Source organism: Balaenoptera borealis (genome assembly GCF_965194805.1).
Source record: "Balaenoptera borealis genome assembly, chromosome: X".
NCBI classification, from domain to species: Eukaryota; Metazoa; Chordata; class Mammalia; order Artiodactyla; family Balaenopteridae; genus Balaenoptera; species Balaenoptera borealis.
In genome coordinates, this window is record NC_138881.1 from 52,396,685 (window position 1) to 52,413,940 (window position 17,256).

The following is a 17,256-nucleotide window of genomic DNA, read 5'->3' on the forward strand; positions in this document are numbered from 1 at the left end:
GGATTGCAATTTCAAAATACACATGCATGTGACTAAACAAAAGGAATTGGCAAGAGTACAGTTTCAAGGATCTTTGAGACCACTGAAGCCTGCCTAAGTGAAAGAGCCACAAAACTTTGGAAGGAAGCCCCTCTAGGGCACACTGTTGCCCTCCCACTCACTCTCTACTCTCTGGTTCTCAGGTTCTGTCTAGCCATCATCCGTTACTCAGATTAGGCATCTCCTTTATTCTGCCTCAGTAGCTGGCTTTCTCCTCTGCCCCAGCCCATCCCATGGTTACTCTTGCTCCACACCCTGGCCTCTGGCCTCTGACCTCAGCCTGCTTCTGTGTTCATTCTCTCTCCTTTCTTCAGCATTGCCTGTGGCTCCTGCCTCAAGAGGTGGCCCTCAATGGCACAGAACCACAGAAAGAATTATGTTAGGTGGGTAGGATGACAGGAGAAATTTTTCTTTCAATATTCAAAAATTTCTTTTCAAGTTATTATATTGCTTTTACCTTAGAAAAGGTTAAAAGGATGGGTGTTATTATCCCATCTGTAAAGAAGGAAATTGGGAGTTCAGGATGGTAAGTTGCAGTAAATGGGATGCTGGGATTTGAACCCAGGGCTCTCTAACACCACCCACTACTCCACACTGCCCGACTGGGGTTACCCAGGCTAAGGGGCATAAACATATTGAGGGTTCTCGGTATACCTGTTCAACTGCCTTGCAGAGGGATGATAGTGATTTGTACTGGTCAGTTAATCCACTACTTAGAGCCCCCTCCCATCTAGACTTCTATTCTCTTCCTCTAGATTGCATACAGAGCAGTCTAAACTTCACCTATCCCTACCCCAATTTACAGATGGGAAAACTGAGATTCAGAGTGATATAGTGTCTCACCCTGATTCATACAGCCAGTTTGTGGCAGTGCTAGGCCTAGAACCCATTTCTGCAGGCAGAGCCATAATTTGAAAGGAACATGGGCTTTAGATTCAGACGTGGGTATAATTCCTGGTTCTGCCCCTGACTAGCTATTTGTCCTTGGACAATAAGAATAACAACTATATTTATAGTTTAATTATATTCATTGAGCACCGATTATGCACCAATTATAGAAGGCTTAAAGATACATTCATTCAACAAATACTTATGGAACATCTATCATGTGCCAGCCACTGTACTAGGTGCTAGAGATAGAGCAGAGAACAGGACAGCCTGTGGACAGGGATCTTCATCTAATGAGGAAAATAGACCCTGAACACATGTAAAACTAAGTGATAAGTAATATGGATGAAATGCAGAATGCAATGGAAAGACACACCAAAGGGTTCTAACATAGTCTGAGGGACACTGTAGTCAAGGGGGCTGTCACAGGAAGCTCCCCTGAGAAACTGAGAATGTGACATCTAAGCTAAGACCTGGAGAATGGGTCGGAGGTAGATGGTGGGTAGCAGGTAGACATAGAGGAGAGCAGTCCAGGCAGAGAGAATACTATTTGCAATGGCCCTAGAACAGAAGAGAATATGGCACATTAGAGGAACTGAAAAAAGGTCAGTGTGGCTGGAACATCTACTGCAAGAGGTGTGTGTGTGCGTGTGCGTGTGCATGTGCGTGTGTGTGTGTGTGTGTGTGTGTGTGTGTGTGGTGTGGTGTGGTGGGGGCTGTCTGAGATGAAACTAGGGAAGTTGCCAGAACACAGCCTGGAGATTGAGATGAGGAGCGAGTACTTTTATCTTCAGGAGAAGAGGGAATCATTGCAGAACTTTAAGCAGCAGGAGAGTGACATAATCTGATTATCTCTTTTCACTTTTCTCAGCCCTGGTCTCCTCATCAGTAACACAGGAATAATAATAGCACTCACCTTACAGGTTCTTTGCTGAGGGCTAAATGAGCTAAGACATGTAAAGTCCCCAAGCAGAGTATGTGGCACGTGGTGAGCAGTCAACAAATGATAGTACCTGTCCCTCCCCACACTGCCCAGCTCTTCTGCTATGGTTATCTCCTTTACCACAGTGGTTTAAACTTTGTTATAAAGAGCCTACAATGGGTAGGATGTGTGTATAATGTGTGTGTGTGTGTGTGTGTGTGTGTGTGTGTGTGCACATGCATGTGTGCACATGTACTAGCATGAGTAGCAAGGTATATTACCACTTATTAAGACTATAATAATAATCATTAACATAAGTCACCTCATAATGTCAGTATGAATAATGGCATTTTATAGGGCTGGCCCAAGCCTTCCTAATTTGTAATCAATTCAGTTAAGATGCTAGCGACTACTACTAAATGAAATCAGGGGTGAGAGATCTCTCTCACTGACACTTCATAGAAATCAACATAGTACATCTTTCCCTGCTTGGATGAGTGCCTTTTATCTAATCCTCCCTCCTCCATCCATGTCCAATTCTGCTTATAGACAACCCCATGTCGTCAGGCAGAGGACACTGCAATCCCAGATTAAATCAAAATAAACCAAAGGTTTTCACCTGGTGGGGTCACAGTTAAAGTGCTGCCTGGAACTGGAAAATCAAAGGCACAAAGGCTTCCTCAAAAGCACCGTGGTATTTCCTCTCCTTCGGGAGGAGGACTGTCACCAGCAAAATGGCAGCTTTATCCTTTGGGTATGAGGGCCAGGGTAGCCACAGTCCAAGGTGTTTTGGAGCCTTTTTCTATTGTCCACTGTGGCAAGAAATGGCAAGGACTAGGGACCCTGACTGAGGGGCAGAAGGGCTAAGACTCCTCGTTATGAGAGGGAAGCAGAGTTATGAAGATGGAGTTCAGAAATAGCCTCTATTTACTGCTATTTCTAAAGTCAGTTTCTCGGGGGCTGGCGGGGAGCCCGGCCCATGCTTTAGTGGAGGGACAGCGGTGTCACTGCAGCCTTTGATGGTACCACTGTTACCTCTCAGCAGTGGTTTACCAAGGGCCGGGCAGTGAGAGCAGTCCACCCCAGGTGCGGAAAATAAAGAGGTGCATTGTGTGCAGAGAATTAAAAAAAATTAATAGAACCAACTAAAGTTGGTCTGCTCTTTATTATCACCATGCACTGACAATTCTAAACAATGTCCACTGAAGGACATCTGGGCTGATTCCAGTTTTTGGCGGTTATGAATAAAGCTGCTATGAATATCCAACTACGAGTTTTAGTGTGACCTTAAGTTTTCATTTCTCTAGGATAAATGACCAAGACTGCAATTGCTGGTTTGTATGGTAATTGCATGCTTAGTTTTTTGAGAAACTGCCAAACTGTTTTCCAGAGCGGCTGTACCATTTCACATGCCCGCCAACAATGTATGAGTGATCTAGTTCCTCTATGTGGCCAGCCATTTTGCTTGAACTGTTTTAAAAGGTATATGGAGATACCTCAAAGTGATCTTAATTTGCACTTCCCTAGTGGCTAGTGATACTGAACATCTTCTCATGTACTTATTTGCCATCTGTATGTCCTTTTCCAAAAAATGTCTGTGCATGTCTTTGGCCCATTGGACTGTTTGTTTTCTCAGGGTTGAGTTTTGAGAATTCTTTATGTGTCCTAGATATGAGTGCTTTGTCAGATATGAGGTTTGCAAATATTTTCTCCCATTTATTGGCTTGTCTTTTCATCCTCTTAACCAGGTCCTTAGCAGAACATTTAAAACTTTTTTTTGATGAAGTCCAATCTATATATATATTTTATGGATAATGCTCTGGTGTCATGTCTAAGCGTCTTCACTAAGCCCTAGGGTCTGCAAATTTTCTCCTATGTTATCTTCAGAAAGTTTTATAGTTACATTTATGTCTACAATCCACTCTGAGTTAACTTTGGTACAAAGTTCGAGGTTTAGGTTGAGATTCTTTTTTTTTTTTTGCTTATGGATATGCCATTGCTTCAGTACCGTTTGTTATAAAGACTGTCCTTCCTTTGTTGGATTACTTTTGCACCTCTGTCAAAAATCAGTTGGCCATACTTGTGTGGGTCAATTTCTGGATTCTCAATTTTGTTCCAATTACCTATGTGTCTGTCCCTTTGTCAGTATCACGCAATCTTAATCACTGTAGCTATATAATAAGTTTTGAAATCAGGAAGAGCGATTTCTCCCATTTATTTTTATATCTCAAAATTCTTTTGGCCATTCTAGTTCTTCTGCCTTGCCATATAAATTTTAGAATAATTTTGTCTATATCTACCAAAAATCTTTCTGGCATTTTGATGGGAATTTTATTAAATTTGTACATCAATTTGGGAGGATTGGCATCTTTACTATATTGACTCATCTTCCAAACCCTGGATACAGTGTCTCTCTCTATTTAGATCGCCTTTGATTTGTTTTATTAGCATTTTGTAGTTTTCAGCATAAAAGTCCTATACATCTTTTGTTAAATCTTTGTTACACTTAGGTATTTCGTGTTTCTGAGTGCTTGTAAGTGGTTTCATGTTTTGTAATTGTAGTTTCCACATGCATATTGCTATTTTTTTTTAATGCTGATCTTACATTCTGCAATCTTGCTGACCCACGTGTTAGATGTAGGAGTTTTCTGGTTTTTTGTTTTGTTTTTGACTTATCAGGATTTCCTACATAGACAAATCATGTTATCTGCAAACAAAAACAATTTTATTTCTTCCTTTCCATCTTGTACACCTTTTATTTACTTTCTTGCCTAATTGTCCTGCCTAAAACCTCTAGTGCTATATGGACTAGCAGTGCTGAGAGTGGACATCCTTGCCTTGTTTGTGATCTACGTAGGACAGCATTCATTCTTTGACAAGTAAGTGTATTGTTAGCTAGCTGAAGGGTATTTGTAGATGTACTTTATCAAGTTGAGAAAGTCCCCCCACCCCCATTCCTAGTTTTTTAAAGAGATTTTATCATAAATATGTGCTGACTTTTGTCAAGTGCTTTATCTGTATTAATTGACATAATCATGAGATTTCTCTTCTTTAGCCTTTTGATATGATAAATAACATTAATTGATTTTTGAATAACAAACTAACCTTGCATCTCTGGAATAAACCCCTCTTGGTCATGGTGTCAATTTTTTTTAATATATTGCTGAATTCTATTTGCTAATACTTTGATAACGATTTTTACATCTATAATCATGAAGGATATTAATTTATAATTTTCTTGCATTGTCTTTGCCTGAAATTGTTTCAGGGTATTAAGGGCTTCATAAAATAAATGGAGATGTGTTCTTTCCACTTCTGCTTTTTGGAGAGACTGTTAAGAAATGGGGTTAATTCTCTTTAACCATTTGGTAAAATTCTCCAGTGAAACCAAATGGGCATGGAGGTTCTGGTTTTGGGGGTTGCTACTTTACAAATTTAATTTTCTAAATAGTTTCAGGGTTATTCAAATTATCTATTTTATATCGGGTGAGTTGTGGTAGTGTTTTTTGAGAATTGACCCATTTCATGTAACTTGTAATGAGTAGAATTGTTCATAGTATTCCGTTGCTATTCTTTTGAAGTCTGTGGGGTTGGTAGTGACATTTTCTGTTTCATTCCTGATGTCTGTAATTTGTGTCTTCTCTCTTTTTTCTTTGTTAGTGTTGCTAGAGGTTTTTCAATTTTATATATTTTTTCAAATATTCAGCTTTCTGTTTCATTGATTTCTCTACTTTTCTTTCTGCTTTTAATCATCAGTATCTGCTCTTATCTGTATTATTTCCTGTTTTCTGCTTGCCTCGGTTTTATTTTGCTCTTCTTTTCTAGTTTCTTGAGGTAGGAGCTTAGATTATTAATTAGAGGCATTTCCTCTGTTCTAAAGTAGGCATTGGTGCTACAAATTTCCCTCTCACCACTGCTTTTGCGTCATCCCATTTTGATACGTTCAATTTTCATTTTGATATGTTTCATTTTCATTTTCACTCAGTTCAATGTATTTTTATTTCCCTTGAGACTTCATCTTTGAAACATGCGTTATTTTAGAATTTTTTTTATTATTATTATCCTTTTTCCTGGTATTTTTTTCTGACTTCTTGATTTCTAGTTTGACTTTATTAATGTCAGAGAACACACTGTATTTCCTGTCTTTTAAATTTGTTAAGAATTTTTTTTTTTTTTTGTATCCCAGAATATGGTCTATCTATATTGGTATATGTTCCATGGACACTTGAAAAGTATGTGTAGCCTGTTGTTGGGTGGAATGTTCTATAAATGTTAATTAGATCCTGTCATTGATGGTGTTGTGGAGCTCTATACCCTTGCTGGTTTTCTGTCTAGTTCTATCAAATGATAGATGTATGTTAAAGACCCCAGCTATAATTGTGGCTTTGTCTATTTCTTCCTTTGGTTCTGTCAGATTTGCCTCTCGTATTTTACAGTTCTGTTGTTGGTGTATACCCATTTAGGACTGCCAGGTCTTCTTGGCAGACTGACACTTTTGTCATTATCTAATGTACCTCTCTGTACCTAGTAATTTTCTTTGCTCTGAAGTCTACTTTATCTGATATTAATATATCCATTCCTGCTTTCCTTGGATTAATGTTTCCATGGTATATCTTCTTTCATTCTTTCAACATACCTATATCTTTATATTTGAAGTGAGATTCTTGTAGACAGCACATAGACAGGTCATATTTTTTAATCATCTTGGCTGATCAGTATTTGGATTGCAGTATTTAGGCCATTTATATCCAGTGTACTTATTGATAAGTTAGGACTTAAGTGTATCATTTAATTTTTGTTTACTATTTGATCTCTCTCTTATTTGATTCTCTGTTGTTTCCTTTTTGCTGCCTTCCTATCTTTAATTGAATGTTTTTTGGAATTACATTTTACCTATACTGTTTTTAAGTGTATCTTTTTCTATAGTTTTTTCAGTGGTTGCTCTAGGTATTATATTTCATAATTTATCATAGTCTTCTCTGTCATCTTTTTATTAGGGTGAGTGAAGGGTAGAAACATTACCTCCCTTTATGCCCCCTTTACCCTCCACCATTTATAATATAACTATCTGAAATATTTCTCCTACATAAGAGTTATGTTTGTAGAGAACCATATTACTGCTTCCACCATCAGAAATGATTTAGAAAACTAAACAGAAGAAGGAAAATGTACTGTATTTTAATTATATTTTTACTCTTTCTCTTGGTTTTTCTTCCTTCCTGATATTCCATGTTGTCTTCTTTTAGGAAAGATTCCTTTAGCTATTATTATTTTAGGGTAGATCTGCTGGTGACAGATTCTCTTAGTTTTCTTCATCTGAGAATGTCTTAATTTATTCCTCATTCTTGATGGATATTTTTGCTACATGTAGTATTTGCAGTTGATAGTTCTCTTCTTTCAGGACTTGAAAAATCTTGTGCCACTTCCTTCTGGCTTCTATATTTTCTGATGAGAAATTCACTGTCATTCAAACTATTTTCACCTATAGGTAAGGTGTAATTTCTCTTTGACTAGTTTAAGGCATTCTAGTTTTCAGACATTAACCATGATGTGTCTTGGTGTGGATTTCTATGAGTCTATCCTCTTTGAATCAGTTGGTGTATATCTCTTGACAAATCTGGGGAGTCTTCAGCCATTATTTCAAATATTTTTTAGTTTCACCCTCTTTTTTCTCTGTAGACAAGACCTCTCTGTTGTGTAATTCCTCCTCCTTCCTTCCTTATGCCTTCCTTCCCTTTTATCCCCATTTCCTACATCATTTACGCCCCACACAGGCAACCATTCAAAACTACTTAATGCCTATTTATTGTGTTGCATGTGTTCTTCTAAACGGTAAATTATTGATGTATATTAAGGAGAGAAAAGGAGAGGAAGAAGGAGAGGGAGAGGGAAAGAGAATGAGAGAGAGAGAGAGAGAGAGAGAGAGAGTGTGTTATGGACTGAATCATGTCCCTCCAAAATTCATATGTTGAAGCCCTAATCCCCAATGTGAGTGTGTTTAGAGGGGGGCCTTTAGAGAGGTAATTAAGGTTAAATGAGGTCATAAATGTGGGACCCTAATCCAGTTAGACTGGTGCCCTTTGAAGAAGAAGAAGACACACCAGTGGTTGCCTTCTCTCTGTCTCTACAGGTACAGAGGAAAGGCCATGTGAAGACATAGCAAGAAGGCAGCTGACTATAAGCCAGGAAGAGAGCCCTCACAAGAAAGTAAATTTTCTTGCACTTTGACCATGGACTTCTAGCCTCCAGAACTGTGAGAAAATAAATGTCTGTTGTTTAAGCCACCCAGTCTGTGGTATTTTGTTGTGGAAGACTGAGCAGATTAACACAGATTTTGGTACCATGAAGTGGGGTACTACTTTAATAAAAACCTAAAAATGTGGAAGTGGATTTGGAACTAGATGAGGAGTAGAGGCTGGGAGAGTTTTCAGGCGCATGCTAGAAAAAGCCTATATTGCATTGAAGTGACTGTTGGTAGAAACATGGACATTAACGATGCTTCCAGTGAGGTCTCAAAGAGAAAAGAGGAAGATGTCATTAGAACCTGGAGAAAAGGTGATCCTTATTATAAAGTGGCAAAGAATTTGGCTGAATTTTGTTCTAGTGTTCTGTGGAAGGTAGAGCCTGTGAGCAATGAAATTAGATATGTAGCTGAGGAGATTTTTAAGCAAAGTGTTGAATGTGAAGCTCAGCTGCTTATAGTAAAATGCAAGAGGAGAGAGAGAAATCAAAAGAATCATTAAGCAAGATGAACCAGAACTTGAAGATTGGAAAAATTCTCGTTCTATCCATATTGCAAAAAATATAAAGCATCTTCCGGAGAGAACACCAAGGATGTGGCTAGAAAACCACTCCTTGAGGAGATTACACATGATTTTAATTAGGTATCTCAGCAGAAGTCAGGAACAGAGATGGGATTATACAAGCACAGTCACTGCCAGCATGGACCAAGGGGAGCAGAGAGAGGATGAAATAAAGGAAAGTTTTTGGAATCTACAAGGCAGGACAATAGAGTTACTTAGCTGCAAACATGCTTCATCCTTCAAGTAAAGGAAAGAATGACACCAAAGGTGATTAAGGGATCATCAGGGCTGCCATTCCCACCATTGGGTCTAGACCTAACCGGCTCTGGGGGCAAGGCTGTTGCCTCCTCAGTTTCAGTGGGCCAGGCTGCCTCTGACTAGTGCCTCAGGAGAAGGGCAACAGCAAAGGGCTGTGAGGGAGGGGGTGATACTGCCCAAAGCATCCAGCCAAAGATTATTCTCCAGCCTGAAAAATCTAATGAAACTTGCCTTGCTACGTTTTGCACTTTCTTGGGCTCTATCATCCCTCTCTTCTTTCTGATTTCTCCCTTTTCAAAAGGGAATGTCTATCCTATGCTTGTCCTACTATTATACTTGGGAAGCAGATCATTTGTCTGGTTTCACAGCTGGAGAGGAATTTTGCCCTTTGGATGAATCATACCTCAAGTCTCATCCAAACCTAAATTAGGTGATATTTAGATGAGACTTTTGACTGGGCATAGGTTCTGGAGTGCATTAAGACATTTGGGGCTGTTGGGAAGGGATGAATGAATTTTGCATGTGAGAAAGACATGCATTTGGTGGGAGGCATAGGGAGGAATGTTACGGAATGCATTGAGTCCCCTAATATACATATGTTCAAGCCCTAACCCCCAAAGTACTTCCAAGTACTTTGAGGGAACTTTTAGGGAGGTATAAGGTTAATCTCCAAAATATTTGGAGAGAGAATTTTAGGGAGGTGTAAGGTTAAATGAGGTCATCACAGTAGAGCCTTAATCTGGTTGTATTGACGTCCTTATAAGTAGAGGAAGGGACGCATGAGCTCTTTCTGTCTCCACACAAGACCAGAGGAATGGCCAAATGAGGACACAGGGAGGAAGCAGCCATCTACAGGACAGGAAGAGAGCCCTTACCAGAAATCAAAATTTCTGGTATCTATATCATGAATCTCCAGCCTCCAGAACTGTGAGAAAATAAATGTCTGTTATTTAAGCCACCCAGAATGTGTTATTGCTTTGTGGCAGACTAAGCTGACTAACATGCGCGTGCCTGGGCGCGCGCGCCTGGGCGCACGCGTGCATGCATGCACACACACACACACACACACACACGCACGCACGCACACACACGGTATAGACTAATGATAACATATAGTTTTCATATGGCACTCTGATGTTAAGATCCAGGATTCCTTGCTTCTAAGTGTGGTCATCCACCACATTTTACCTGTCCACACTTCCAAGGATAAACTCTCACTTTGCTTCTATCTCCCCCCTCCACAAACAATACTTTGATGAATATTCTTGTGTCTGTCTGAGTAAATTTAGGTGGCTATATCCCAGGAGTGGGAAATCTGGCGCACAGGTAACATGTATTCTTATTTCAAGTAAGAAGTGCCAGTTTGCTGTTCAGGATGGCTACACCAGTTCACACTCCCACCAGTAGTGCATGAGGGCACCTGTTCTCTGTGCTTGTACTCAGAAAGGAGGAGCAATGGGGAAGCTTAGGGGATGCCCCAACTGGAGACCTGTAACAGAATGCACCCTGAGCTGGTCTCATTTCTCTCTTAAACAACCTCTGCCTGACTCACCTAGCAGCTCTATCTTACCAGCATCAAGATCTGATTAAGAGCTTTGCCTAGTTATTGTTGCTCTGCCCACCCCCATGACCCATCCCTGATCTCTGGGGGTTAAATAGAATTTTATCTGAAGGTCTCTGTATGTATTTGGGCATTTTCAGTGAAGCCAAACCCTTGGCACAGACAGCAGCCAAGTGATTCACATACAGCAAGTGGTACTCACAGACCAATGTGGGTAGGACCTGAGCACATGTGACTCTCCAGGCTGGGAGGGACCTTCGAAGGCATCTATCATCCCTTTGCCAACCACTGCTTAAGTGCTTTCTATAATATCACTTCCAAGTGTTCAATTAGGCCTTCCTTGAACAACTTAGTCACAGAGCTCTCACTATTTCTCTAGACAAACCATTCCTTCTATAGGCAGCTCCAACAATTTGAAAACCCTAGGGTCACACAGAACACAGATCAGATGCTCCTTGTCCCCCCCCCAAATTCATTCTCCTCCCCCTCCATAATAATAGAACCCCTGATTTTCATCTGGGCATGTGACACCTGGACTAAGGGCTGTATTTCCCTCTCTCCTTTGCAGTTGTTTGTGGCCACGTGACAATGTTCTGGCCAGCGGGATGAAAACACATGTGATGTGTGCAACGTCTAAGCTGTGACCCTAAAGGGAAGGAGTGTGCCATTCACTTCTCCTTTGCCCTCTTCCCACTGCCTAACATGTATACACAACATCAAGCCATCTTCAACCCTGTAGATGAAGGCTACACCCTGCACATGGTGAAGCAACAATATAAAAAGAGCCTGAGTCCCCAACACGGAATAACCACACAAACCACAGGCCGCTTGTTCCCAGACTGATAATGTGAGAGAGAAGTGAACTTCTGTCTTGTTTTAACCACTGTTAATTTGGAACCAAGTTGGATTAGTTTTACCAATAAACATCCCAGTTAACTGGCTACTGTATTTATTTGAATCTAAAATGCCATTGGACATAGGGTACACATTATCTTATGGACTACTAAGAGAAAAATGCTACCTATTATATTATGACAAAATGTTTTCTTTTAATTTAAATGTTCATTTAATAGTTGTTGAAAGAGCTCTGGTAGACTGATTTAAGACACTATTTTAATCAGACTTTTCTAGTCTGAGTCATTTCTCATACACAATAACCTTTTATTTCAAGGGAAAACCATGATGAAATATTTTTGAAGATACTTTAAGTGGCAATTAAAGTCAACACATACAGTGATAATCATGCACATAATTCAACTGAAGGGATGATAATATGAACAGCCATGGCCAAGTTCGCATGTGCTCATGCATGAACAATAACACAATTCCCTCTTGGCCAATGGCAGTTGTAAGGTAGAATTGTATTTAAGACACATCCTGACTTTAGATTTTTAAAATATAAAATATGTGTGTATTAAATGGTGAAATCTGGTCCTTTAAAACCAAATTTGGGGAATAACCTTCACTTCCACTCTAGTCAAAATAGAGTAACGGGGACCAGATTTACCCACCTGTGCAAAATAACTAAAAGCAAAACAAACAAAAACGCCAAGACAAAACATATGAAAAAAACGGTGCTCAAATCATTGGACTTCAGGCAAGTAAGGTCAGTGATCTCTGAGAGATGGAAAAGCTTAGATGAGCCTGAAGATTGCCCCATCCTACTGCCTAGAGAAATATTCTAGACTGCAAGACAGGGACGGGGAACGCAGACAGAGCCTGGCCATCTCCCTCAATTGAGGAAATGGAGCTATGAGTCTGGAGAAGCCAAGGAACCTGGAGTTCACAGGAAAGAGTTTTGGAGAGGGGAGACCTGTGTAGAGAGAGAATGCTTACAATTTTCAGAGGCTCCCCCTCAAGTACTCACTGAAATATTGATCAGCACATGTGTGTAAGGAAACTAACTACCTGAAGCCAAGGAAAGAACCACCTCAAAGGATTAGAGGAAACAGTGATCAGAGCCCACAAAGGGCTGAGAATAGTGACTGTTCCAAACAATCAAGGTAGAAAATATTCACAATTTGTATAGCATTAGAGTACAAAGACAAGTTCTGCATCACTAATGAGGAAAATGAGCTCTACACTAAATGCTGCTATGGTCCCACTTAGCTAAGCTGAAAAGCAAGGCCCAGAAGGATAAAACAGATTCCAAGTGTCTTAATGACATGCCATAAGAAAGCTCAAGAATATTTATAGGAATGCAAAAATCTGCAGTCAACAAGGTAAATTTGAAAATGTCTGGCATCCAACCATACCTTGACAGGTGTGCAATTTGAAGCAGGAAAAATGCAATCCACAATGTTGAGAATAAAAATCAAAACTGATCTAGAAATGACACAGTTGATAGAATTTGTAGCCAAGGATACAAATAGTTATTATAAATGCATTTCATATGTTCAGAAAGCTTGTGGAAATACTGGCCACGTTAAGTACAGTTGTGGGAGAGATGAAAAATACCCAAATAAAATATCTAGAGATGAAAACTACAATGTCTGAGGTGAAAACTACATTAGTCAATTTAGACAATAAAGGAGAAAAGATTAATGAACATGAAGACATACCAATAGAAATTTCCCAAATGAAATATACAGAGAAAAATGGTCAAAAAAATAAACAGCATCAGCAAACTGTGGGACAACTTCAAGTGGCTAAAAGTACACGTAATTGGAGATGAGGAAGGAGGGAGAAAAGAAAAATATTTGAAAAATTAATAACTGAAAATGTTTCAAATTTGATGAAAACTATACATGCACTGATCCAAAATGTTCAACAAATCTCAAGCATGGGATGCAGGAAGAAAACTACACCAAGTCATATCACAATGAAATTGCTCAAAACTAATGATAAAGAGAAAATCTTAACAGCAGCCCAAGGAAAAAAGGCATGCTGCCCAAGAGGAACGAAGTAGGATAGAATCAAGATGACAGTGGCATATTATTTTTAAAGTACTGGGAAAAAGAAAAAAAGAAAAAACCTCTGCCAATATAGAATTCTTTACACATTGAAAATAACTTTTAAAAACAAAGGTGAAATAAAGACTTTCCGAGACAGAAAAGTTGGGATGCTATATCACCAGCAAACCTGCTCTACGATAAATGTTAAAGTATGCTCTTCAAGCAGAAGGAAAATAATAGCAGAGGAATACAGAGCATTGAACATGGAAAAATATAATGACTTTTTCTTGTTATTTAAATTCATTAAAAAGATAACCAACAGTTTAAACCAAGAAGTGCATCAATGTAATAGCACAGAGGGCAGAAAGGGAGAAATAAAAATACAGTGCTGTAAGTTTCTTATACTATATCTGCAGTAGTATGAGATCACTTGAAGATAAACTGTGACAAGTAAAGATGTATATCATAGACTCTAAAGCAACTACTAAAATAATAAAAAAACAGAATAATAGGTAATAAGTCAGAAAAACAGATCAAATGGGACCATAAAATATACTTAATCAAAAGAAGGCATAAAGGGAGGGGAAAGGGAACAAAAAAACAGATGAGATAAATGGAAAACAACAAGGTGGTAGATCTCAACCTAACCATATCAACAAGCACATTAAATATAAATGGTCTAAACACCCTCAGTTAAAAAGCAGATTGCCAGATTGGAAAAAACAAGCAAACAAACAAACAAACCAAACTGTGGACTGCCTATAAGAATCCCACTTTAAATATAAGGGAACAAGTAAAAGTGAGAAGATACACCATGCTAACACTATTCAAAAGAAAGCTGTCTAAATGCAGTGTGGTATCTTGGAAATCCTATCAAAATCTCAGCAGGCATTTTTGTAGAAATTGATAAGTGAAACCTAAAATTCATATAGAAATGCAAAGGGCCTAGAGCAGCCAAAACAACTCTCAAGAAGAATAGCAAAGTTGGAGAACTTACATTGCCTGTTTTCAAGAATTATTTTAAAGCTGCAGTAATCAAAACAGTGAAGTATAGGCATAAAGATACACAAATAGACCTATGGAGCAGAACAGAGAGTCCCAAAATAAACCCACAAATATATGGAAAGCTGATTTTTTACAGTGATACAAAGGCAATGCTGTGGAGAAAGAATGCCTTTTTCACCAAAAGGTCCTGAAACAACTGGATATCTACATGCAAAAACAAACAAACAAGAAAAAGGCGTCAACCTATACTTTGCATCATACACAGAAATTAAGTGAAAATGGATTATAGGCCTACATGTAAAACCTAAAATTTCTGGAAGAAAATCTTTGTGACTTTGGCTTAGGCAAGGTCTTTCCTTATGTTATACAAAAATCACAATCCATATAAAAAAGAATACTGATGAGTAAGACTTCTTTATCAACATTAAAAACTTCTGCAATTTAAAAGACACTCTTAAGAGAATGAAAAGACAAGTTGCAAACTGGGAGAACATCTTTGCAAAGCATGTATCTGATGAAGGCCTTGTATCCTGAATACATAAGGAACACTCAAAATTCACAATAAGTAAATATATAACCCAACTGAAAAATGAGCAAAAGGTTTGAATAGACACTTCACCAAAGAAGATAGATGGGTGGCAAATAAATGCATGAAGAAGATGTTCAACAGGATTAGAAATTGAAACCTTCATACTCTGCTTCTGGGGATGGAAATTGGCACAACCAATTTGGAGAACAGTTTTGCATTATTTTAAAAAGTTATACACATGCTTGTCATATGACCCAGAAATTTCACTCTAGGAATCTAACCAGGAGAAATGAAAACATATTTCCACACAAAGACTTATATGTAAATGTTCAGAGCAGCATTCATAAGAGCCAAAAGGTGGAAACAACCCCAATGTTCATGTGGTGAGTGAATAAACAAAATGCAGTATATCCATACAATGGAATACTGTTTGCCAATAAATAGGAAAGAAATACTGATATATGGTACAATGTGTATAAGCCTAAAAACAATGTGCTAAGTTATGTGCAATGTCCTGAAAAGGCAAATCTATAGAGACAGAAAGTATATTACTGGTTGCCTAGGCCTGTGTGTGGCAACAGAGATGGACTGATACTGGGCATAAGGGCTCTTTTGGGGATGCTGGGGATGTTCTAAAATTGTATTGTGGTGATAGTTGCACAACTCTGTACATTTACTAAGAGTCATTGAATTGTACAGTAAGTCCCCTACATATGAAAAAGTTCCATTTCAAGAGCACGTTCGTAAGTTCAATCTGTTAGTAAGTCCAACAAAGTTAGCCTAGGTACCCAACTAACACAATTGGCTATATAGTAAAGTACTGTAATAGGTTTATAATACTGTTCACACAAATAATACATAGAAAACAAACACAAAAAATAAACATTTTTAATCTTACAGTACAGTACCTTGAAAAGTACAGTAGTACAGTACAATGTTTGGTGCTTCTTAGCAGTATCAGCTGCATCACTGCTGCTTTTATGCTTCTGGACATCCTGGGCTTGAAATAAAGATACTTACTACTGTGCTCTATACAGTACTGTACAGTAAAGTACACAAAAGTACAACCACTTGTAGAAGATGCACCCACATAACAATGCACGCCAGACACATGAACTAATGTACATGATTGGACATGTGAACACAGGTTTGTATCTTTGAAAGTTCGCAACGTGTAGGGAACTTACTGTATACCTAAAATGGATGGTTTCTATGGTATGTAAATCACAACTCAATAAAGCTGTTAAAAATATATCCTCCATTGTCTTCTTACTGTACCCAGAATTAAATCTAAACACACAAATTCTAAGCTCTTTGTACCCCTCTGCTCCTGTTTTCCCAGGAAAATGAGTGATTCGTCAAAAGGCTTGTGTAGAAAAAGCAGATTTTAAATGGATTTGGACAAATGAGGTACCCGGGAGGAATGGGAAGTGGGTTAATGTACCCTTGTGGTTGATTGCCTACACCATGCTGTTCAAGCTTAGGATCTAATGCCCAGCCTTCCATGCTCTATCCAGCAACTGGGTAGTTTGGGCTAAGATTAAAGGTAAATAAAAGGTCGTTCCTTTCACAGATCTACAGAGTGGGCATTATGCCAGCCACTGCTTAAATGCGCACACACATAATAGCTTCCTTCTCTTTTCATTTTCTATCAATCATGCAGACAAAAATAAATGTATTAAGCAAGTGCCACTTACCCAACAGTGTGCTGGATCCTGGGGATGACTGAAGAGAAGACCCCTTCCTTCAAGTAAAATTATTGATTGTGGTCCAATATAGAAAATAGGTCAAATCATAACTATTATGGCTCAAGTGGAAGTGGGTACCAGAGTCTTTATTCTCTCCTCAAGTCCAACCCTGCCTGACTCTACCAGAGTAGGCCTTGATACACCTCCCTGCAACTCCCAGGGCTCCTCAGAACATTACTTCAAAGCCACCAATAAAATCTATCCTCTTCATTTCAGAGATGAAGAAACAAATGTCCAGAATGGGAAAGGAACTAGCCCAAGAGCATGCAGCTATGGTCCTCTGGGTCCTCTACATGTACAGACTTTCACATGAAGCAATTTGAAATCTGGATAATTATATATATAAGAGCCTTCTAGAAACTGACACTATACCATATTTCTGTCTGTAAACACCATGTCATCTATCACACCGCTTTGGCTCAACAATTACATTTGGAGGGACAATTATGAATGCAAATAAGTGGTAAGTCCAGGGTACTGACTGTAATCTCAGTAGTCTCAGAGAAAGAAAGATATTATCATGGGTGGGGGGCTTTAATTCATTCAGTTAAGATTTACTAAGAGTGTATAAGTTCCAGGAACTGGGAAGGAATTGGGAGTTAAGAAAGG

The 17,256-nt window shown here is 38.8% G+C and overlaps 1 protein-coding gene across 2 annotated transcripts in view; it reads right to left on the reverse strand.

The window, feature by feature from the left end:
• The window catches only part of LOC309620395 (zinc finger C4H2 domain-containing protein), a 45,411-nt gene that overhangs the window by 8,892 nt on the left and 19,263 nt on the right, over nucleotides 1-17,256 (reverse strand). The gene's annotated exons all lie outside the window — the stretch shown is intronic.